The sequence below is a fragment of the Marmota marmota genome, unplaced genomic scaffold, assembly GCF_001458135.2.
Source record: "Marmota marmota marmota unplaced genomic scaffold, marMar, whole genome shotgun sequence".
NCBI lineage: Eukaryota > Metazoa > Chordata > Mammalia > Rodentia > Sciuridae > Marmota > Marmota marmota.
Window position 1 is genome coordinate 9,072,521 of NW_026000261.1, and position 25,870 is coordinate 9,098,390.

The window sequence follows — 25,870 nt, forward strand, 5'->3', positions numbered from 1 at the left end:
AAATTTAACCCCAAAATTCATAATCATAATCCTTTGTTCCCTGAGACCTTGAAATTGCTTAGCCATTCCGAACCTCATCTACAACATAGGTATGTTTATGACTACCTTAGAGTTCTGTTGGTAGGATTAAATGAGACTATCTATATAAAATAGCTATACATAGACCATATTTGAATATTAGTAATTTCATTTGCCCTTTGCTTTTTGAGGTCTTTCTGCCAGGTGCCGACCTTTCCCTACTTCAGTAATTGCTTCTTTTTGTATAGCTCTATCAGTCTCTCTCAAGGCTAACTAGAAAGTGTACAAGTCTCTCTGAGGTCAGTAGAGTCCAAAATGCAAGTTATCACAATGGTTACAAGGTTGGATTCTGTGCCAGAGTGCTTGATTTCAAACCCCACCTCCATCTATAACTATGGATTCTTGAAGGAAATTCTTGATTTCCTTGTTTGTAAAATAAGGATAATAATGGGTCTACCTCCTAGGGTTTCAGTGAAGATAGCATGTGTTAATTCTTCTAGCTTGAATATAATAGGTACTCAATAAATGTGTAGTGTTAAAAATTAAATGTTATCTTCCAGGGAGAGTTCTCTAACTACCCTATTTTAAATAGTAGCCATTCCTCTTACTTTCTTTTACTTAACCCTGCTTAATTTTTTAACAATCACTACCCTCTGACCCAACATATATTTATCTGTTTTTGTTTCTATTGTGTCTTCCTCTAACACTAAAATAATACCTACAAGAAATCAAAGATTTTATTTTCATTAATCTCCAACACTTAGAATAGAGCAAGAAACATAGTAGACACTAAATATTTATTGACTGGGTGAATGAATTCTGTGTAAAACATTCCAATGAGAGCAGGATATCAGATCTTTGAGGATGAAGGAGGCCACAACTTAAGCCTGGGAGCTTTTCTATTGTATACTGAGATATTATCTTTTCATATTCCTCAGCAGAGCATCCTGAAAGCCAAAAGAAACTCTCTGGGTGACTAGAACCCTAGAATATTGCTCATAAGTATGGGCATAAACTCTTGCTTCTCTGGCATCCTGGCTATGAGGCCTAATTTCCTTAGCTGTCTCATATGTGACATGTGTGTGTGAGTGTGTGTGTGTGTGTGTGTGTGTGTGTGCGTGTTTGTGTGTGTATGCATGTGTGCCAATGTATACTAAAGTTTTATTTTAATTGAAAAATAATTGTACATACTTCTTGGCTATAATGTGATTTTTAATATATGTATACATTTACACAATGATAAAATCAGGGTAACTAACATAACCAAAATCTCAAGTGTTCATTTTTTGTGTTGAGAAATTTTCACATCCAGTTTTTAATTATTTTGAAATATACAATATATGACTATGAACTATAGTAAACCTACTAGTAAATAATATTTTTTAAATAATTTCTGCTGATTTTAACTAGACATGCAAAATTGTTTAAGTAAGTGGCTTATCACTTCATGGAGTAACCCTGGATCTCAAATCAAGCCTACTACTTTTCATTAGTAGTACACCAATAACAGATAAAACAATCAATGAGAGAGAAACTCTGTATGATAGGAATTGGGAACAAGATGTGTCCAAAACAACTGTACCCAGCTATTTCCATTGTTTATGTATATTTGTAAATCACCACAACACTCTCCTTAGTAAGCTTGCTTACTACTGCAGACCTGAGATCTTCTGCTGACTTTTCATCTTGCTTGCTGTTGTCCGTATTAATAAAATCTATTTTCCTTTTTTAGTTTTTGGTACAGGGGCTTAAACCCAAGGGCACTTAACCACTGAGCAACTTCCCCAGGCCTTTTGATATTTTATTTAGAGACAGGATCTCGCTAAGTTGCTAAGATGGCTTTGAACCCGCAATCCTCCTGCCTCAGCCTCCTGAGCTGCTGGGATTACAGGCATATTCCACCATGCTCAGCTATTTTCCTCTTATGATATAAACCCCTGCATTGTCTATCTCTGCATAGTGCCATCATTTTAAGGAATATTTTATAGCAAAGGTCAGGAGAGAAGGGATTAGACATTAGATCAGGGTGAAGCCAGGCTATTATGCAGTGGCAAAATGAAGTAGAGGCATTTAATCTACCTAATTGTGAGAGGAAATAGCTCTTAGCTTTAGCATTATTCATATATGCTTGACCTTCAAAGGGCAGTAATGAATATCAGTTTTTCTGTTGATAAATATTGTTTCTCTGTGCTGGTGGAAATTGAAGTTCATTTGGAGTTTTAAACTATCAGCTGTGACTTATTAAGAACCCACATGCTCCTCAACATGCTTGGGTAACTGTTGTTCTTGCTCACCTACCAAGTCTAGGCCAGTTATTTCAAAGAAAACATGGATCAAAGAATATTTCTGTCAGTGCATTTCATTTTAGACTGGAGGAAAATGTGAATCTTAATAGCTTTTGGAGATAAGCTGTGAGAATTGATATTTACTTAGCCATATGTTTATTAATGGTTGGCATCCATATCTCAGGGAGTTTGTGGTATAAGAGTATCCTATCTATCTGATTACTGTTACACCTCAGAAATGTTATAAGGTTCCATATCATGGGCCAGTTTATAGGGAGGATATTCCATTTCTTAAGTATTTTCCTGAAGAATAAAATCACTTCAAGTGGTCTAAAACTGACCTAGTTTAGGGATGATGAATTATCTGGCTCAATTGAATTATGGTAAGCTAACTTTTGCTAATGTCATAGATCAGCCATAAAAATAAAAATTGGTTCAGTTAGGTCAGGTCTATAATAAAATAAAACTATAAGACCCTATAGGATATTTAAGAATGAAAACTAGGCTGCTTACTCCTAATTCTGTGTCTCCGTCTTCTTCTCTTATTTGGTGTGATTGGAGGATAAGTTTATGGTGAGATCTTTGCTTTAGTTTCTTTTATTGTTGTTGTGTTTTTTAATTGAAATAGAACATAAAAAGAGAGGCGTGAGGGTGGAAGCAATGAAAATTGGTGAAGTGCCCATATATAAGAGGGACAAAATATTGTCTTTTTTTTATAGGACATAATAATAATATTCGGAAAATAATTGTTGCCTATACAGATCAAGATGGATGGAGAATGCAAAGTTAGAGGTTTGGCTAATAGACAGTATCATTCATCAAATGATTGGTCATCAAGAAAGCACTGTGATTTTATTTTCATGGTCACAGCTTGATTGGGCCTTTTTCCTCACTCTGGAGTCCGTATACCATTTACGCTAGATGGGCTTGGCTCTTTCCTGCTCATTTTTCTTCAAAATCTGCTCAATACTTTCATTTATACTCAGGTACAGATAGCAGGTAATTATGCAACCCATTCCCTCTTCTAGGTAAACTTCCATGTAAAGATCAAAGTACTTAGGTGAAAGGAAACATCTATGAGAGTAAAGTCCAGGCATCAAGCCAACAGTTAAGAGAAGGCAAGGTGTAATCCACAAGTGGGCATCAGTATCTTCATTGGTCCCTTGAAATCTGAGCATAGAATATTTCTTGTTCTAAGCTGGCCTGACTCAGAACAATAGAGTCTTCATGTAGATTCTTGAGGTTTCCTTCTTTAAATATGTGGAAGAGATCTCATCTTGAGCCTGGCTATTTTAGTTTGGGCAAGTCCAAATGGCTGTGGTGAACAGGAGGAGTTAGTCTCTATCAGGCTGAAAGAAGAGGGAGATTTTTGTCCAAATTTTGTACAGATTTCTGAGGCAATAATGGGAGATAAAGAGGTCAATGTGGTGCCTGGTGTTCCATTTAATCTCAAGAATGGGGATCTGAGCCATATGGAGAGCAAGGTCAAAGACAGAGGCCAAGGAAGCTATTTTTACAACACTCATAAGGAAATTCAGCGACACAAGCAATGCTGCTTCAGTGCCCAGGTGTCAAAGTGCTATAAATAGGACACTGAGTGGTATTTTTCCCATTTTTACCCAGAGCAGCACTGACACAGTAAGACTTGGAAAGAACCTAATTGTTGGTTTGGCTTCTCACAAGATTTTCTACTTTGGAGAACACAAGAAGAGATTATTCAAAAAAAAAAAAAGAAAGAAAGAAAATAAAAGAAAAGAAAAAATAACAAACAACAACAAAAACAATTATGGCACCACAAGGTGGCATGGCAGCAGTGACAATAGCAGGGATATTCCAGAGATGTTTTCAAATATATTCTTGGGGGCTGACATCAACAAAGAGCCTAAAAAGGATAAATATGAGTAAATCATGTGTGAACACATTTGAGACACCTCCAGAGATTTTCCTGCATGACTGGGTGACACTTTGGGGAAAAAAGTAAAGAGATCTTGAAATACATAAGTAGAAAAATAAGGCAGTGATACTGGCATTATTATAGTTAATGTGACCTCATTTGTAAGCGCCTGGTGAGGTCTGGCATTCACACTGCATAAACAAAATGATCATTCTGATTCAAAACGTGTCAAATATACATATGTGTACTAGTCAGTTTTTATGTCATTGTGATCAAAATACCTAATGAACAACTTAGAGGAGGAAAAGTTTATTTTGGCTAATGGTCCCAGAGGTTTAGTCCATTGCTCTGGGCCCAAAATGAGGCAGAACATCATGGTGGAAGTGTATGGTGGATGAGTGCTGCTCCATTTATGGCATCCAGGAAGCAAGAGAGAGAAGGTAAAAGGGCCACAGGAAAGATGTCCTTCAAGGGCATACCCCCAGTGACCTACCTCCTCCAGCCATGCCCCACCTGCTTACACTTACCACCCACTCTATTCAAACTAGGATGGACTGATTAGGTTATGGCTCTCACAATCCAATCATTTCACCTCTGAATATTCCACATTAATAGAAGCTTTTCAAGGATTCCTTATATTCAACCCATAACAGTAAGAGAATTTATTGTTGTTGTTATTGTTTGCTTGTATTTGTGTTTTTAGTAATGGAGACAGCTTTCACCTTAAGAATCTATAACCTCTCAATAAATCTCCCTTTTGGTAAAGAGTATGCATCTATGACAGAGCTGCACTGGTGGCAAAGAGGTAACTGACTCTAATAAAAATCAAACCTGCAGCCTTGATCTCATTAGTATGTTCCAACCATTTGAATTAACTGGCCATAATCCTGGGAAACATTTTCCTTCTGAACTCTAGAAACTCAAAAATCTCAGTAATGTGATAAAGATAAGTTGGTTTATGAGTAAAAATTAGAAGATGTTCTGAGTCAATGGCCCTAGGCTTAGAAGAGTCAATGTAAAATAAAGATAAATGTCTGCTCTGGGCAGGGATTATAAGAGTATCAAGATATAGAGTGAAACCTATGAGTAGATAATTTTTAAAAATGTAATGAAAATTGAGGTAACCAGATTTAATTAAAACACAGACTTCCTAAATCCATTTTCTGTGATTATTTGTTATTATTCTTAGGAGGTGATTAAGCAGTAACAGATGTCACTAATACACAAATCTCATTATACATGTAAAATGTGTTTAGTACATAGAAGAAGACCATGATTAGAATATTTCTGAAAGGTACTACTAACAACTTCCTTTTTGATTTTGAAGAAAATTTTACTTTAGATTTTAGAAAATATGTAAAATTTGAGTAGAAACTTAGGTTACTTTCAGGGAAATCATGAAACCAAATCAAGGTTGTCATTTTTATTTAAATATATAAATATTCATTACATGTAACATGGGAAGAGAATTCAGATTAGGAAAATAATTATTTCATCAAGTTGGACTTTGCCTTAAAGAATAAAGAGGGCAAAAATGGGAGAATGGAATGGAGAAAATGTCATTCTGTTCTGGCCAATCAAGAAGTTGCTTCATGTAACAACATTTTGGAATGAAAGTAGCAGGGAAATAAGACTGTGAGATATGTGTGTTTTGTTGTGGGGTACTTTCAGTTTATCGCTAACACCTGGGCAGTATTTTCATTTACCTGGCATACTAAGTAATTTGCATATGTTTACTTGATAAAAAATAGGACTTAAGGTATGCATTACAATTATTATCTCCATTTTATAGTAAAAGAAACTGAGACACAAAGGACACGATTTTCCCAAGAACCAAAGACCAATAAACAAGTGGTTGAACTGGGGACTTGAATCCAGGCAGTCTGACTTCAGAGTTATTGCCATACCATGCTGCCTCTCAGTGAAGGTTATAGAAGTATTCTTGTGTTATGAATTCTTCAATATTCAGTCAGAATTAGTTTACCAGATTGAATGAGTAAATGCCTTTACTAAGTACATGAATTTTTTTAAAAAATGTATAAAATGCTCTCCAAACAGTGTTATGTATGATTCTTTTCTCTGAGGCAAATAAATACGTAAAAGCAGTGACGATTATTAGCAAGTCAACAGTTTTACAGAGTGCACAGCAATTTCCTATGAAAGCATACCACACATTTTTCTAGTGTCCCAAACTATTGAAAAATATATGAATTGCCAACAAGAAATATTTTTGTTGCAGGATGTGGGGAGTACTATTCTTCCTTTTATTCAGCATTGAAAGGTACTTTATATGATTCAACGTTGTGAAAATGGGGGGAGATAATTAATGATAATATTTGGAATTGTGCTCCAGAAACCCTTTATATTGGTCCCCTTCTATTGCAGGAAAAGGGTGCCACAGGAAGACTGGAAAGAAATATTATAATTTGGTTCCTGAATTAAATGGTACTTATAAGACATACTTTTTGAATTAACAAAGACATAAGTATCAGGACTTTGCTTCCATTCCTTGTAAAACTACTAACATTTGTATTTACTTGAAAATATGTAGATTACTGGTATTTCTTTTAGGATCTGGCAGAATAAAATATTTGTGTTACAAAATATTATTTCTTTCAGGATCTCAAAAAAAAAAAAACCCAATTTACTGGCTAGGATTACACTGTATTATTCCAGTGTATCTCTTTATTTCATTTAACAGGCTTTGAGGCAATGGTCTCTCATCTCTCTGGAAATATGACAGCTCACCACTGAGGGCAATGTTGGGGAAGAGGAGGATTGTGAACAGAGGGATCCAAAGTTAGAACATCTGCAGAATGGCTCTCTAAATCTTCTCTAAGCCACAGCACACAGTATGATATGATTCGTTTTTCTAAAATGCAATGAAAAGACTTTCAACTTCAAACAACCAGACAATAAACAACCATATTTCCATGTGAAAGATCAAAAGGAAATTTTATAGTCCCATAGTTTACAGCAATAAGGCAGAAAGGCCATATGAAGCAGACCACTATCTTAGGCATTTCACTGATTCTCTGAAGTAAGAAGTGATTTATTAGTAAAAAGCAATGTTTGCTGTCTCATGCTTTCCTATTATTACTTAATTTATTTTCTGTACTTGTTTCTATATTTAACTAGAAAATTAATTTTTTTAAATGCACTTCTATTTTATGCCTATAAAAGAGTGGTGTAAATTTTTCATTAAACATTAATAAAATATGGTGAGTAAAATATAAACACAGACTGAGCCTTTCCTAGGAAATGCTGATGACAAGGCTGGTCACATACATGTTCTCAATTTTAAACACACTTGAGTTTATCACTGTTACTTAAAATTATTTTTGTTTATCACAGTCTATACAATAACCAATAATATGTGAACCATGGAATAAGGGGCTGCACGCAATGGCACACACCTGTAACCCTGTGGAGGCTGAGGCAAGAGGATTGAAAATTTGAGGCTAGCCTTGACAACTTAGTCAGACCTACTACAAAAGTGAAAATAAAATGGTTTTGGGATGTAGCTCAATGATAAAACACCCTGAGTTCAATCCACACTTTCACCAGAAAGAAAAAAAGAATTAGGGATCTAACACAATGTATTAATTCATTTCTTGATTGCCAGATGACCTTGAATAAGTGTTGTGTCTTGAATCTCAGCTTCCTTTTACAAAAACAACATTAAGTGGCACTATCAAATATTATATATGATAATATTTGATCAATTAAATTACTAAAATTAATATTAATTATTAATTAATTAAATTACTAAAAATTCAAAAAATTCACAAGTATTTAGCAAAAGTCTAAAATGTATTTCAAAAAGGCCAAAAGAATAATCAAGTATACAACAGCTTCTGGTAATGTACCCTATGAGATGACAAAATGTGACAATGCTAGTGATTAAATTCATTAGTTGATTTATGTAAGGAACAATCCTAAATTATAGGTGTGGGATGTTAGAATAATGCCTCTGGTTCTAAAGGAAGAAAAAATAAGTGACTAGCATAATCTTGGCCTGTTTGATCACTTCTTTTCAAAGGCTTCTGAAGTCCAAATGATTTTACTGATCACTGACTACTAAAGATACATAATATAAATAAGAGATGAATAAAATAAGACCTGTAATTCAAGTCCACAAAGGGCTGATGTATATTCTTTATAAAAGGAGAGAAATGTTTTGTTCTCTGTCTGAAGTGCTCAATAATCTTTTACACTGAAGGACAATTCACAAATATATACATACTTAATAAGAACAAGTGAATATACATCTCATTTGAAGCTTTGATGTCAAAACGTTTTCTTCAAGAAAAGTTTTTTTTAAGCTAAAATTTTAATGGAACCTCATAGCATGATATAGGCTGGAGTGGGCAAGGAAAGGAATGTGTAAAGATAAAATACTGAGAGGAACTTAGAATCTGTGTACATACCATTTGATCAAACAGGGGCTGCCAAGAGACCAAATTTTATACTAAACTATAATGGAAAGCCATCCTTTATGTATGGCTGAGAGCTTTCAAATGGGTTCCTTAAGTATGTTGCTTCTGACCATGAAGGAATAACTGGCATTGGATTACTAACTCAAAACAAGTAGGGAAATGGATTAAATATATGAGATAATGGTTTTCAAATTAGATATCACATAACACAAAACTTTGAACCTTCAATGAAGGGAAATAAACAAACAAACCCTGTGAAGCTACCCTAGCTTTCTGCCTGGGGGAATTTTTGAATTTCAAGGTAGGGCAGATGGGAGAATGCAAGTGGAACATGATAGTCTTATTAAATTGAAGAGACAGAGATAGAAATTTGGTGAGATTGAGATATCTGGGATTTGCAAGGTAGAATACTGGAAAAGATGGAGCTACAAAGAGAATTAGTTTCATCAATCTGTATAATGATATCCTGAATCTTTGTCTTATATTAAGCTTTAACCTGCATAAGGTTCAAGTCTGGGCAAAGAATAACCATGAGGGAGCTGTAAATTCAACAATTCCCACAGTTCATCCAGGACTGGGGAAAGATTGAGTTTTGATCATCTAGAGTGGATGCTTCCTTGAGTGCCTAGAACAATAAATATAGAATGCAGAAGATTCTACCCTTCATTATAAAAGGTCACTGTCCACTAGGAAAAGCATCAACCAATAGAACCAAACATGAAAATGATAGAGATGACAGATTTATTATAAAAAGAATTTAAAAGAGCTGTCATAAGTATGATCAAGTATTTAAAGTTAGATGTGACAATAATGAGAACAGAAATACAAACTATAAAAATAATCAAATATATATGGAACTCAAAATATTTTAAAAAATCACTGGATGGCCTTAATGTAAATTGAAATATTATAAAAGAAAAAAAAAACAATGAACTTTAAGACTGATCACTAAAAATAGTCACAAGGAAAAAGCTGAAACAAGTAAACATTATCAGAGACCTGTAGAACAATATTCTGCAGTTTAATATACATTTGAGTTCTAGAAAAGGGGAGGGGCAAAAAATATGTGAAGAAATATAGGCTGAAGATTTTTCAAATTTGATTAAAAACATCAATCACAAATTTTAGAAAGTTATTGTTTTCTATACAGAATAAACATAAAGAATACTAGATAAGCTGGGTGTGTTATGCACACCTATAATCCCAGCTACTTGCAGGCTGAGGCAGGAGGATCCTGCCTAATCTAGGGAGACTCCTTCTCAAAATAGAAAGTAAAAAGGGCTGGATATGTAGCTCAGTGGAAGAGGGCTTGCATAGCATGTGCAAAGTCCTGGGTTTGATCTCTAATACCACATAGAAAAATGAAAAAGAAAACACTCAACTGCCAAGATATTTCATTTCTGCTGAAAACCAAAAAGAATGATAAAATACTTAAAAGAACTAGGAGGATAAAATAAGGTTCCTTGCCATCATACGGCATTATCTTTCTAGAATCCTTGGTTAAAATGTATGTACTCCTGAGACAGAACACATTATACAAATGAAACTTTCCTGTGGTGGAGTTTCAGTATTACTTTGAAATAGAACAGGTGATGGGAAGGTCTCTGAGGGAATGTGACACAGATGTAAATGTGAAAATGTAAATGTGAAAAGGCCCTAGAGGGCGAGGTAACCTCTGATGACATGTTACAAAGTGGGAAGGTAAAAAAGATACAGCAGACAAGTTAAATCAACTTTGAAGTTTGTACTCAGGATGATTATGGTGCCTCAGGCTGAGGGTAATGAATGGGGGGCTTATTGCTAAACATAAAACTTTTCAAAATTGGAAAAAGATCTGTAAACTCACAGAGTGCTTGTAAAGTCAGTCCTATTGAGGAAAAATAAGCTTATTTTCCCTTAGGCACTAAGCTTAAAATTTCCACATCTGTCTCCCAAGTGACCAGTGATACCTTGAGTTATGAAATATAAACCATGTTATTTTGGTTACTGCAAAGTGTAGAAGATTGATAGAACATTAAAAGTGATTTTTCTATACTTGAAATGTTTGTTTTATAAAGATAAATTATTAAAATAACAGCATGACTATTAATTAAACTCTTCATTTAAGTAAATATATCATAGACAGTGATTTAAAATGAAATATAAATACCCTTGGTCCCTTATATTGATTGTGCATGCAAATATGTAATAAAAAAGTTCACCATTATGCACAACTAGAAGGCATCAATAAAATTATGGAAAAATAAATAAATAAAAAGGAAATATAAATACCTAGAGAAAAATATTATCAAGTTCACTATTAAAATATATAATGATTATTAATCATCTTGAATATACTGAGCTTTCTTTTATACACTAGTGAGAAAACATGTGGCATTTACAAAGCTCTAGGCATTAGCTCAGCCAATTCACATTTGTACCTACAGAGTTAAAATTCCTTTTAGCTACTTTCTCCTTTTGCCAGTAACAGTTGTCCAAATGAGAGTTTCCTCTTGATTGTCACAGCAGATCCCAACATGCCCTCCATCAGGTAGTTTCTGTGGCCTGTTATAGATGGCTCTCTATTTCAAAGTCCCTGCCAACTAATCACAAAGAAGCTCCTAAAACACACAGTCACTCATAATCCTCTGGGCCATGTTTTTCTCTGATTATCTTCTTTCCTATCTTTCAACTATCCCACTATAGTTTATTCATTCTCCAAGGAGGCTCAGGTTGAGTGAGAGATCTTTTCAAAACAATAGCTAAAGATCACTTATTCACTAAGCTCTGCTACAGACAGTCTAGGAAAGTCTACCAGGAAATTCTGCTGAAAACTTCTTCTTATTATTTTTTTTTTTACTGTGAACTTTTCAGAAAACAATTTGGCAATTATCAAAGCATTGTAACATTGTGACATTGGAAAATAAAATCTATTTGAATACAAAGATATTTCACACTACAGATTTTAAATTCAATAGTGTTCCAATGAATGATGTAAACCCTAATTGAATTGTTTTTAGACATTGACCAAGTATAATAATAACATTTTGACATTAAGTATTACAGGCATGTTATTATAGAAAGTATTATAGACATGTTATTATAGACATCTATCTGTTAAAGTAACTCTGGATTCAACAGCAGTTAAACCAAGAAATCTCAGTGACTTAACACAACAGAAAAGAATTTCTTTCTTATTCAGAGACCCAGTTTCTGCCACTTTTAACACACAGGATCTTAGGTTATTTTAGGATTGAAAATCTAGCCAGCAGATGGGGGAAGAGATAGAGGACAGGACTGAGTGGGAGATTTTTATGTGCTATGCCTAGAAGTAGCTTACATCATTTTCTCTCACATTCTACTGGCCAGTAATTCAGTCCTAGAGCCACTTCTGTGTTTAAGGGAAACTCAGGAGTGCATTTTTAGTTATGTGCCAAGGGAAAAAGGGAAGGGAATTCCATGAGCAATGAAACTATCTCTGCCACAAGGTATAATATTAGTGTGAGAAAGGAGTTTATGTTGGCTATCATGAAGTGCTTGTCATGGGTTTCATAATATCACTTAACATATTATTAAGTGACTACTATGAGCAAGGAAGTGTGTTAAGCATTTGAATTAGAGTGAAACTTGAATCTACTGATGATCCTTCATTAGTTCACAGTTCAGTGAGAGGAAAACACACATGAACTGACTTTTGTCATTCCGAATAATAATTGCTATAGGAGAGACAAGTACAGGGATTCAAAGATTCCGTCTCTAAAGAGAATTCCTCTCATTTACTACTTCCCTACACTTCAGCTCAAGAGAAATGACATCTTTCTTTGTATGTTAAAGAAATGTGAGCTGAGTAATTAGGAGAAGAGAATTTAGAACTTTTTATTGGCTCCTTATTGTATTATGGTCATTTTTATTTGCAGCCCAGCAGATTCATATATTTTATGGGGCTAAATTCTTGCTTATTTAACATTCACTATACATGCTGCTTTACATGTCTTACAGATATTTTTAAGGGAAAGGAAAGAGAATTTTTCTTAGTTATTGAGTAGTTTTCTTTTTCTTTTAGGTCTACTGTTCTGAGGGGACTGCAGTGTTGTTCCACCAAAATATCCATAAGTTAAATAAAAATAAATTAATGAGTTTAATAAAACTACTTAAAAGAAGGGGAGATTCTTAAGATCAAAGGCCTATTTTCACTTTATTATAAAAGAATGAAGCATCTGTGAAGACTAGGTACCATTTTTTTTTTTAAAGAACATGGTTTCTCTTCTACATTAGCAAAAGTAATGCTTTCAGAAGCATGTTGAGAGACATATTGGATCCTGAAATTATGAATAAAATACTATTTTTTAATTGTTACTCATTCTCTTTGGTTATACATGACAATAGAATCAAGGCATCTTATCCATTGCCTTTTTTGTTTTGTTTTTCTTTTTATTGATCTAATAAAATGACAGTGGAATGCATTACAATTCTTATTACACATATATACCACAATTTTTCATACCTCTGCTTGTATATAAAGTATGTTGTCATTGATAAAGAGGGAGAAGTAGGGGAATAGGCAGTATTCAGAATGATGAGCAGATAATTCATTAGAGTCTGCCTTCCTATGTGTCCTCCACCACAATTATGACAGTAGAATGTATTACGTGTCTTCATATATGTACTTTGGATAATGATGTCTATCACATTCTATCATCCTTGCTAATCTCCTGCCCCGTCCCTTTTTTTCCTGCCCCGTCCCTTTTTTTCCTGCCCTATCTAGAATTCATCTATTCCTCCCATGCTCCCCCTCCCTACCCCACTATGAGTCAGCCTCCTTATATCAGAGAAAACATTCTGCATTTGTTTTTTTGGGAGGAGGATTGGCTAACTTTACTTAGCATTATCTTCTCCAGTCCCATCCATTTATATCAGAGAAAACATTCTGCATTTGTTTTTTTGGGATTGGCTGACTTCACTTAGCATTATCTTCTCCAACCCCATCCATTTACCTGCAAATGCCATGATTTTATTCCCTTTAATTGCTGAGTAAAATTCCATTGTGTATATATGCCACATTTTTTTAATCTATTCATCCACTGAAGGGCATCTAGGTTGGCTCCACAGTTTAGCTATTGTGAATTGTGCTGCTATAAACATTGAAGTGGCTGTGTCCCTGTGGTATGCTGTTTTAAAGTCCTTTGGGTATAGTCTGAGGAGAGGGATAGCTGGGTCAAGTGGTGGTTCCATTCCCAGATTTCCAAGGAATCTCCATATTGCTTTTCATATTGGCTGCACCAATTTGCAGTCTCACCAGCAATGTATGAGTGTACATTTTCCCCCACATCCTTGCCAACACTTATTGTTGTTCATCTTCATAACAGCTGCCATTCTTACTGGAGTGAGATGATATGTTATACTAGTTTTGATTTTTATTTCTCTAATTGCTACAGATGCTGAGCATTTTTGCATATATTTCTTGATTGACTGTATATCCTGAGAAGTGTCTGTTCTGTTCCTTGGCCCTTTAGTTGATTGGGTTATTTGGGTTTTTTTGGGATTTTTTTGGTGCTTAGATTTTTGAGTTCTTTATATACCCTAGATATTAGTGCTCTATCTGATGTGTGAGGAGTAAAAATTTGCTCCCAGGATGTAGGCTCATCTTCAACAAATGGTGTTGGGAAAACTGGAAATCCATATGCAACAAAATGAAATTAAACCCCTCTCTCTCTCACCATGTACAAAACTTAACTCAAAATGGATCAAGGACCTAGGAATTAAACCAGAGACTCTGTGTCTAATAGAAGAAAAAGTAGGCCCTAATTTTTATCATGCTGGATTAGGCTCCAACTTCCTTAATGAGACTCCTATAGCACAAGAATTAAAATCAAGAACCAATAAATGGGATGGAGTCAAACTAGAAAGTTTACTGAGACTCCTATAGCACAAGAATTAAAATCAAGAACCAATAAATGGGATGGAGTCAAACTAAAAAGTTTCTTCTCAGCAAAAGAAACAATCTGTGAGGTGAACAGAGAGTCCACTGCCCTTTAAAACTAGCATGCAGTTATATAAAGAAAATTAGGCTTGGTGTCAGGAGAAGAAAATTGTAGTCCTGCCTTATATACTATTTACTGTAAGAACCTGAAAAGCACCTCGCTTATGTTCACCTGGCTTCACTCTGTTTTCTGTGTGTTCAAAGCATATGAAATAATGCAAATCACACACACACACACACACACACACATATGTGTGTGTGTGTGTGTGTGTGTGTGTCTGTCTGTCTGAAGGTATAGCATGAGAGTTTCCTAGAATCCAGGTTATTTCTTTTAGCATAAAGTTATTACCAAAGTGATATAAATTTAATATGAAGTGAAACCAAAGAAAATATTTAATCCTACTATGCAGAGATGATAACCACTCTTTTTGGTATATCCTCCCAGAGTTTCACTAGTCCTGGGCCCACACCCTGCATTTTAAAAATCTCTTTACTGCTTCTCTAAATACATTCAATTTTGGAAAATGATCTACAAGCAACCAGGGGAGCACTTTTTCCATTATCAGAGTTAGAGGCATCAGCCATTTTCAGTTTGAAAGACCCTGTGAGCTTGCAACAAAAAGGGAACATGCTGATGACTTCAGGGTAAAGAATAGGGATTATATGGATAGGGCTGTAAATAATATTAAAGCTAGTGAAATGACCTGGATGGGACAGAAAGATTGATTTCATAGTTTATCTGAAGACTCTTGGGAGACAGACGATGGAATATAGCCTTAGTGTTCAATTTCATCCATTTTCATTGAGTCAGGGGATGTTTAAAGACATTTATAGAGCTCTTTGAAAGTCAGAATTTTTAATAAGTGGCACTGAGAAAAGATTACACTGAGGGAGATCCAGGTGACAATACAGAACATGAGACATGAGGGAATTTATAATGGCTGAGCTAATTGTGGTGGAGGACACACAGGAAGGCAGACCCTAGTGAATTATCTGCTCATTTTCCTGACTACTGCCTATTCCCCTACCTCTCCCTCTTTATCAATGACAGGTTCACAGTACTCAGGTCTTATTGTCTGGAAGTGTGCTGCAATGTGAAGAGTTTGTTTATATAGTAATGCCATTCTCAGACTCAGTAATCATTCCTAATATAGAAAGACATCTTAGTGCAAAGTCAGGCAAATTTCATAGACTTTGGAACCTACATTTTTTATGAGCACCTCGAGAAGCAACAAGAGATACTGAAGAAATTGTAATTGATCCTATAAAAAAAGATTTAATGAAGAATTTTCTCAGAGTGATTGGAGCCCAAAATAGAAAATTCAGAGATGGGACTCAAGATTAAGTTCTGTGAGTAAATGTGGGTTTCAGGTTTTAAAAGATGGGATCAGGGTAGAGCTCAGTGATAGAGCATTTGCCTAGCATTCAAGAGGCCCTGGGTTCAATCCTCAGCACTGCAAAAAAAAAATTGTTAAGAGATGTTAAGAGGTTGGGTTTTCTGAAGTAGTTATTGAAAGGGAATTGGCCTGCCAATTGCTTAGGGTACTTATTAGGGATCAATACCTGTGGAAGGGAGGAGAAGGAGCAGGAAGAATTAGATAAGTCAAGAAAACTGCCATCCAGGCCAATCTCACATGAATTTTTGGAGTATAAATGACTCGTTGTAATATGTCATTTTGGTCTCAGATGGCTGGGTGTATATCATTACTACAATTAGTCACTGGATAGGAAAGTATGCCCATGTGAAAAACAGCTCTCTGTAGCTGAGACAAACTCTCTAAGAGTTGACAGTAAGAGGTGCTATGAGAAGACCCTCCTTCCTTTAAGAAGGCTCTGGGAAAACACATCCCTATATCTACTGTGAAGTGCAGTTAGGTGGGAAAAGATTAGACTGGATGAAGGTTACGGTTTCTATTAGTCCTGAAATCTTATTGCTTTAAATATAATGACATATCATAACTAATTAGGTAATTTTAAAATGGCAATCCCTATCGTGAAATAATATGATAGAGAAAAAGATTCCAACCATTACTATTAACTTAGAGACTATGACTCAATTAATTACAAGCACATACATATACACATACCTGCACATATCAGGAAATAAATAATGATATTTCATAATGCAGTTTGTAAGATAGCATGCATGCTAACTTCACTTTCTTCATACCGAGAAAGAACCAAATCCAATTGAGTTATTTTTATATCACAGCATGAAGGACTCAGGTTGGATATTTTGGGATAATATTTCCAAGAATGAATACAAAACCTTGAGGATAGTCAAATGAAGAAGCTCAGTTAAAACCCTTATGTTCAGAATATATTTGAAGAAGAATGCCCCAATATAGTAAAGAGGAATAAAAAGAGGTTGATAAGATTACTGCTATCATTTGGTCACTGTTTACTATATGTCAGAGACTATGTTAAGCTCTTTACATAAATTAGTGTTTTAAATTAATCTAGCAACTTATGAAGTACTTATTAATACCTCTCTCTTTACAAATGAAGAAACAGGTCTGTGATCAGTTACTAGTAGAGTACTGATTCCCATATTTTGATTCCAGAGTCTACCTAACACTCTTAAGAACCATCTTATAGTGACATCACAAGAAAGAGGGATTTGAATTACCCTTGTTGACTTCCAGAAATAAAATGACAAACTCCACAAGGCTCCATGCAATCTGTTTGTTGCCTCTAATACTAGTTTAAAACAATTTTCACTTTGCTCTAATAATATTGAATTGAAACAAGTAAAGTTCTTTCCACCTCAGGGCCTTTTCCTACACTGTTTACCCTACCTGAAATTCTCTTTCCCTACTCTTCACCTAATATTTATGTCACTTCATCAAGTAAGCTTTTCCATATCTTTTCCCCCAGATTCATTTGGATGCTCCCAGTATAAATGCTCTCGTGGTTTCTTTGACTTCTTCAAAGCATATATAGTTTTTCAAGATATATTTGTTTTTTTTAAAAAAATTATTCACTGTCTTCTTATAGTAGATTATGAGTTTTATGATAGCAAGGATTGCATCTGTTTCATTCACCATGTTTTCCTAAGATATTCTGTGTTTAATGCATCAGGTGCTTGCTTGCTAACTAGCTAGATTAAAAGCTGTATTTATGGATTTAAAAATACTATCATCAATGAATGGAAGCTACCATGTTTCAGAGATGAACTGTGATGAAAGAAGCCATCTTAGAAGGTACTAAACTTATTAACATTGGAGATTTTCAAGCAAAATATGGACAGGTACAATAACAGAAGTTTTGAGATTACTTAATAAACATTTTCCTTATTCACATTGTGCATTTTCCTCCCTTCCCATCAAGAAATAGTTTATTTCTCCATCTCTTGAAGCTAGGCTTGGTCATATAATTTTTCTTTTGCAATGAGATATAAACAAATATAACAGAAGCACACATGTAAAGTATATACTCATTGAAACACGTCCTCTATTCAAAGATTGTTCCAACAACCTATGAGACCAGATTAGAACACTGCTGGATAGTAAAGCCACTAAATACTTGCAGTCTCATGAATGACCCAGTTGAAACCAGGAGAAGTGCCTAGCTAAGCCTGGCCCAAATTGGTGAACCATAGAATCATGAGCAATATATATATTGATTATTTAATGCCACTAGATTTGGAGAGGGTTGCTTATATAGTATTAGATAGCTGAATCAGGGGATGCTTGAGAAATGCTTCTAGTAACAGGCAGAGGGATTTAGTAGATGACCTTATATGGCCTTTTCGATCTTAAGAACTTACGATTAGAAATAAATGTATCTTTCAAATACTTAAATGTCATTTGAAATGGTCATCAAGTCCCTTTTTTATTAAAAATGTAATATTAATCAATTTTATTTTCTATACTTGTCATAATTAAAGAACCATTTAAGCATTTGATTTGTACTTAAAATTCACATAATTTTAAATAGTACTCTAAATCCTTCCTAGCAAGCAAAACAACATTTAGGCTAAAATCTGTCTCATGGCCTGTTCTGTGTCTCCACATACAGACTGCAGGAGGTATAATTCATCCATAAAAGACAGCTGAAATACGTGCTGCTTTGAATTGTTTTAATATTGTGCATAAGGGACTGGAAGAGAAAATTAACTGCCGTATGCTGCCTCATTCAAATATCAGATGGATAATAATAAAACAGAAAACATATAAAATCATTTAGAGCCATTTTAGGACCATATGCTCAACTTCACTGACAATAATCAACTATAATATATTTCAGAAAATAGAAGTGGAGAGAGTATAATTCTACTCATTATATTGGGTGTTAGATTCCAAATCATTTGAAAATTTCATGGATATATAGAAAATGTAGTTTGTAAGTAGAGATAACTAGACCTTTGTAAAGATTAATTCAATTACTCATGGGGCATTGTTTCTCCTCTTTTTGCCATAACTCAAATTTCACCTCCATCAAAGGGCAGGCTCCAAGCTCCTAGTTTTCAGGATGTACTCCCAAATGTACTACAATTCATGCAGATTCCTGCTTCTGATTGTATCCTCCCATGTATGTACTTGACCTATGGATGTATTGGTAGGCAGTGAATATTATTAGCTTTTCACAACTCACCATAAGCTTTCTTTAAACAATAATAATCACTAATGTTATATTTCTTATTTCCCCTCCTTCCTCTTTTTTTCTATTTCATTGATATCAATCCATTGTTTTTTTTTTTTTTTCTGTGGGTTGGTTTTCCTAACTAATTATGAAGTTCCTTGAGGATGTGTGAATACTGTGACTTGGGAAATTGGATTGAAAGATGGCACATATTAGGTTCTCAAGAAAATTCTTGAATAAATTAATGAGTGAAGAAATGAATTTTAAATGCTATATTCATTATAGCTTTCAATTTACAATCTACAAATACTCCTTTAAAAGGAAAGTGCTATATATTCATTTATGCATTGAGACACAGAGTTTTTTATTTTATTTCAAGTGAATAATATTGTAATTTTATGTGTATGAATTCTAGAATTCAATCATCTAAAAAGCAGAGAGGCAAAGTAGGAGATGGAAATTGTACTTATGGCAGAGTAAGGGGTTGTCAAAACCTCTTCCCAAAAAGCAACTGAAATTATGAGAAAACTGAAAAAGAAATGTTAAAACAATCTGGAAATGGACAAAAGCACACAACAATCTGAAAGTTGTTTATTTTTGGAAAACAGATGATGTTTTTGTTTTATCTTATTTTTTTTATGGTGCTTGGGATTGAACCCAAGGCTTTGTGCATGTGAGGCAAGCACTCTACCAATTGAGTTATATCCCCATCCCAATGTTTTTATTTTTGAATAAAACAGTGGGAACCTGTGGTGGTATGGTAATTCTCAGATCCTTGCTATTTCTCACCTTCCATCAAAGCCAAGGCAAAAATCCTGTCAAATTATGGCATGGCACAAGAGCTGGTAGCCTCTTGGAAAAATGAGCATTAGTGACATCCACTCCCAGCAATTTTATCAGCAGAAGTGATAATTTTGGAATCAGATGAGTAAGAAGAATGAATACCTCTATTAATTCTAGACTGTACTCATGGTATTTTTATACCCTTTAGATTCAAAGACATTAAAAAATGGATGTAAAAGGATGGGAAGAAGTATACCATGCAAACAGTTACCATAAGAGTTAGAGTGGCTGCGTTAATATCAAAGAGACAAAGAATAGGCCCAGCATGGTGGTGCATACCTGGAATCCCAGTGGCTCAGAACCAGGAGGATCATGAGTTCAAAGTCAGCCTCAACAAAAGTGAGGCACTAGGCAACTCAGTGTTGCCTATAGAAAATAGGGCTGGGGATGTGGCTCAGTGGTCAAGTGCCCCTGAGTTCAATCCCTGGTGCCCCCTACCCCGAAAAAAAGAGACAAAGAACATTTTATAGTGATAATGCAAGACACATATTTATCTTGTATCTAGGATGATATATAGGAGATAGAACAACAATAAATGCATATGCACCTAACAGCAGAAACATAAACCAAATCCAGAAAGAACTGAAAAGAGAAAACAGCAATTCAATAATAATGTTTAGAGTTATTAATACTAGACTATCAATGTTATGTAAAACAACTGGAGAGAAAATCAGAAGGAAACAAAAGATATAAACAACACTGCCAATTAACTAATATATAGAATTTTCCACTCAATGACCACAGAATACATATTATTTTTAAGCATATAGGAAATATTCCCCAAGATAGACTATATAGTAGCCCTTAAAACGAGCCTTATTTTTCTATCTCCACAAACATTAATCATTACTTTCTGATAAATGTTACAATAGTTTCTTCTGTTATTTTAAAATGCACCACATATTATTGTTATTTGTAATCACACTATTGTACAGTAACACACCAGAACTTCTTATTCCTGTGTAATGTAGTATCCATTAATCAACTTCCCCTTATCCCTCCATGTCTCCTACTCTCCCTAGCATCTGGTAACCACCATTCTCCTCTTAACTTCAATGAAATAAGCTTTTTTATTTCCCATGTAAGTGAGATCATGCGGTACTTGTCTTTTAGGGATGAGGTTTATTTCATTTACTATAGTGCCCTCCAGTTTCAACCATATTGTCACAAATGACAGTATTTCATTCTTTTTATGGGTTAATAATATTCTATTGTGTATATGTACTACATTTTCTATCCATTCATCATTTAGTGGACTCTTCAGGGTATTTTTTTTTTGTCTTGGCTATTGTGAATAATGCTGCAGAGCACATGAGGATGCAGATCACTCTTCAATATACTAGTTTCATTTCCTTTAGGTACATATCCAGCAATTTGCATTTCCACCACCAGTGTGCAAGGGATTCCCTTTTTTCATGTCCTTATAGGTACTTGTTACCTTTTGTCATTTTTATAATACCTAGTCTCACTAAGTGAGGTGATATCTTGCTAGAACTTTGATTTACATTTCCCTAATGATTCATGATGTTGAGCATTTTTCCATATACTTATTGGCCATTTGTGTATCTTCTCTTGGTAAATGTCTATTTAGGTCAATGTTCATTATCTAATCTGATTATTTATTTTTTTAATATTAAGTTGTTTGAGATATTTATATATTCTGTATATTAATGCCATGTCATATATATAATTTGTAAATATTCTCTCCCATTCTTTAGGTTGCTTCCTTATTGTATAGATTGATTCCTTTGCTGTATAGAAGTTTTTAGAACTAATAAACAAATTCAGAAAAATAGCATTACATGAAATCAACATATAAAATCAATATTAATGCTACATGTAAATAGAAATAATCTGAAGTAGCAATCCCATTTGCAAAAGCCACAACAAAATGAAATACCTAGGAATAAATTTAACTAAACAGGTGAACAATTTCTATGTCGAAAATTATAAAACATTGATGGAAGAATTTAAAGAGGCTATACAAAAATTGAAAGTCATCCGTTCACAGATTGGAAGAATTAAATGTTGATACTACCCCAAATGATCTACAGATAAATACAACGCCTATGAAAATACCAATGACAAGCCAGACATGGTGGCTCAGACCTGTAATCCCAGAGATTCCGGGAGCTGAGGCAGGAGGATTGCCAGTTCAAATACAGCCTCAGCAATTTAGCAAGGCCCTAAGGAATTTAGTGAGACCCTGTCTCTAAATAAAATATAAAAAGGGGCTGGGATGTGGTTCAGTGGTTAAGTGCCCCTGGTACCATAAAAAGTAGACATTTATCACAGAATTAGAAAAAAAATCCTAGAATTCATATGGCACCACAGAAACACTGCACAGTCGAACCCTTTTTTATGAAAAAATAACAAACCAGGAGGCATAATACTGCCTGACTTCAAAATATACTACAAAACCATAGAAATAAAAATGGCATGCTACTGAAACATAGGTCAATAGAAGAGAATAGAGATCCTAGAAACAAACTCTCATATATAACTTATCTTGACAAGATATTGAGAACACTCATTGAAGAAAGGACAACCTCTTCAATAAATGGTACTAAGAAAATTGGGTGTTCACAGACAGAAGAATTAAACTAGATCTCTCTCTCCAGTTACACAAATCAATTCAAATAGAATTAAAGTCTTTAGCTGGGCATGGTGGCGCATGCTTGCAATACCAGTGGCTTGGGCAGCTGAGGCAGGAGGATCATGAGTTCAAAACAAGCCTCAGCAACTTATCGAGGTGATAAGCAAATCAGTGAAACCTTGAATAAAATACAAAATAGGGCTGGGGATGTGGCCCAGTGGCTGAGTACCCCTGAGTTTCATGGTACCCCCACCAAAAAGAAAAGAATAAAAACTTCAATATAAAACTTGAAACTATGAAATAATTAGAAGAAAATCCATGAGAAATTATTGAGGATATTGGGAGGGACAAGGAATTTCTTTATAAGACCCCCCAAAACATAGTAAACAGAAGAATAAAATGAGACCAACTAAGTCTTCATTAGAGTATTCCAACAGGCACAAAATTTACTCAACATGGATCGTAGATGTGAGTTACTCTCCCATTCTGTGCTTAAATCAGAGTAGGTGTTCAGCCTCTGTGATCTTTTTTGTTTTCAAATATTTTAGGTTGATCATGGGGAAAACACTTCAGAGACTCAGTCAACCCTAGACATATGGGCATCTATGACATCTAGACATATTAATAAACTCAGCATATCTCACTTTCAGTTAATTTGCACAGCTTCAACATATTATATGTGGAAGAGAAAGCCAGTGTGTGAAGTATAGGAACAGATCAGAATTGTTCATATTTGGATTTCCAATTCTGTAGCAATCATTCAAGTATTTTTCAACCTATTTGATGTATTGCCCCTGAGTTGCTGAATATTTTATATGATTATATTTCTTTTCTTTTGTGTCTTAGGAGATTGGGCCATGCAGTATATACTCAAGACTTAGTGGTTGATTGATTGAGCTTTGAAGGCGAGTCTATTGTTTTTACAGGATTTAAATGAGTGAAGATGCCAGGTCACTTCCCTGGAAACATGTTTGTATAAGGAGTTATTGTCCCATGATTCCATTAAAGGGTAGTGTTTACTTAAAGAGAGATCAATGTTACAAATTCTTCTCAGAAATCTGAAGAAGTTTCCTTCCCCAAAGAGTAAATATTTTTACTTCTCTTAAACAGTGGTAGTCTAATGTGTGTACAGAGTTCATCAGCTTAAAATACCCTGCTATCAAGTTTAAATTTTATTCTGTGGGCAACACAGAAATACTGAAGGTTTTTGAAGAGGGATGTAGCATAATCACAGTTGTGCTTTAGAAAACTTAAGGTGACAGAGAAAAAGGTTGGTTGAAGGAGTGGGGAAAGGAAGGATTAATTAAGAGGTTGTTCAGATTTCCTAGGCAAGAGGTAACTTGTGATAGAACCAGGGAAGAGAAAATGAAGAATGTAGAGGAGGAAAGAGACTGAAAAGAAATTTCAGGAGGAAGCATAAATGAATATGTGACAATTTACCACACTTCTGCTCTGTTTAGGCTATGTCACAGCTCAAGTATACAATGAGCTGCACAATCTGTCCCAATTACTTTTTTCCATAAATTTACCTTTTACTAAGCATCCACATCTCATTTTGCAAATTTTATTGGATCACATTCCCTTATTCAAACATAACCTGTAATTTTCTACTTACTCCCCTTATTTCAACATGTAAAAATTTGACTTGCCTTTGAAAGTCTACCTCAAATATCATCTATTCCACCAAACCTTTCTGACTCTCTTCTAGACACAATTAACTTGTCCCTATGCTATTCCTTCACAGAATTTAATTTTTTACCTCTGCTTTAGCACTCAACTCACTATATATGTATGTCCCACAATAGTCAATCACACACAAAATTAAATTTAAAAAGCTTAGTGTGGTATCCAAGACCGTTATCATAGAAAGTAAGTAGTTCTTTGGTCATTAATTTATTCACTAATTCATTCAACGAATGTTTGTATATCTCATATATACCAGATACTTTGCTAAGCACTAAAGATCTAATAGGGAAGAAGATGAAGTGCTTAATTTCACTGAGTACACATTCAACTGGAAGAGGCAGGCAGAATCAAACAACAAATAAATTCATTGACTTATAGTCAGTGATATGAAGGATATACCCAGCAAGAATAATGCAAAGCAATAAATGGAAAATTCAGGGCTGTGGCTGTAGCTCAGTGGTAGAGTGCTTGCTTTGCAGGTGTGAAGCACTGAGTTTGATCCTCAGCACCACATAAATATAAATAAATAAATAAATAAATAAATAAAGATTTGTGTCCATCTACAACTAAAAAATATTTTAAAAAAATAAATCATCAAGGGAATATTTAAAAATATGATATTTAACTGAAGATCAACAAGAATAGAAGCAGCTTCATGAAGAGTTTCAGGAAGGGAATTTGAAACAAAGGAAATATGCTGTGTAAAGTTACTGAGTTAGCGAAGGCAATGGTACATTCCAATAACTAAAATGAAACTAATAAGAGGTTGAGCACACAATGAGGAGAATGGTTATGAGTTGAGGCTGGAGATATAAAGCTTAGGCTTGGTTGGACATAGTAAGGACTTCACCTTTTAATCAAGCTCAGAGGGAATTCACTTAAAAGTTTAACCAGAAGAGTAACCTGGTTTGATTTATATTTTAAAACAATCATTTTTATTGCTCTTTGGGTAATACAGAGATTAAAATCTGTGTGAAGTCCAACTAGGAGGCTATTTCCCTAGTTCAAGCAAGAAATTTATGGTGACCTGACTAAAAAAATGTCAATGTATATGAAGAAAAGAAGGCTGGTCAACCTATATATGGTAAAATTGGTCCACCGGTACTGAAAAATTGAATGTGGGAGAAAATATTCAAAGGTGATAGTTGAGCATCTGATAGTCTGAGTTTGTAAGTAGTGGCTTTTACAAAGATGCAGACTATTCATATAGGAGGTAGATTTTAAGATGAAGGTCAGAGTTTAGTTTTACTTTTTTTTAAATTTTTTATTGTTGGTTGTTCAAAACATTACATAGTTCTTGACATATCATATTTCACACTTTGATTCAAGTGGGTTATGAACTCCCATTTTTACCCCATATACAGATTACAGAATCACATCAGTTACACATCCATTGATTTACATATTGCCTTACTAGTATCTGTTGTGTTCTGCTGCCTTTCCTATCCTCTACTATCCCCTCTCCCCTCCCCTCCCCTCCCCTCTTCTCTCTCTACCCCCTCTACTGTCATTCATTTCTCCCCCTTGTATTATTTTTCTCTTTCCCCTCACTTCCTCTTGTATGTA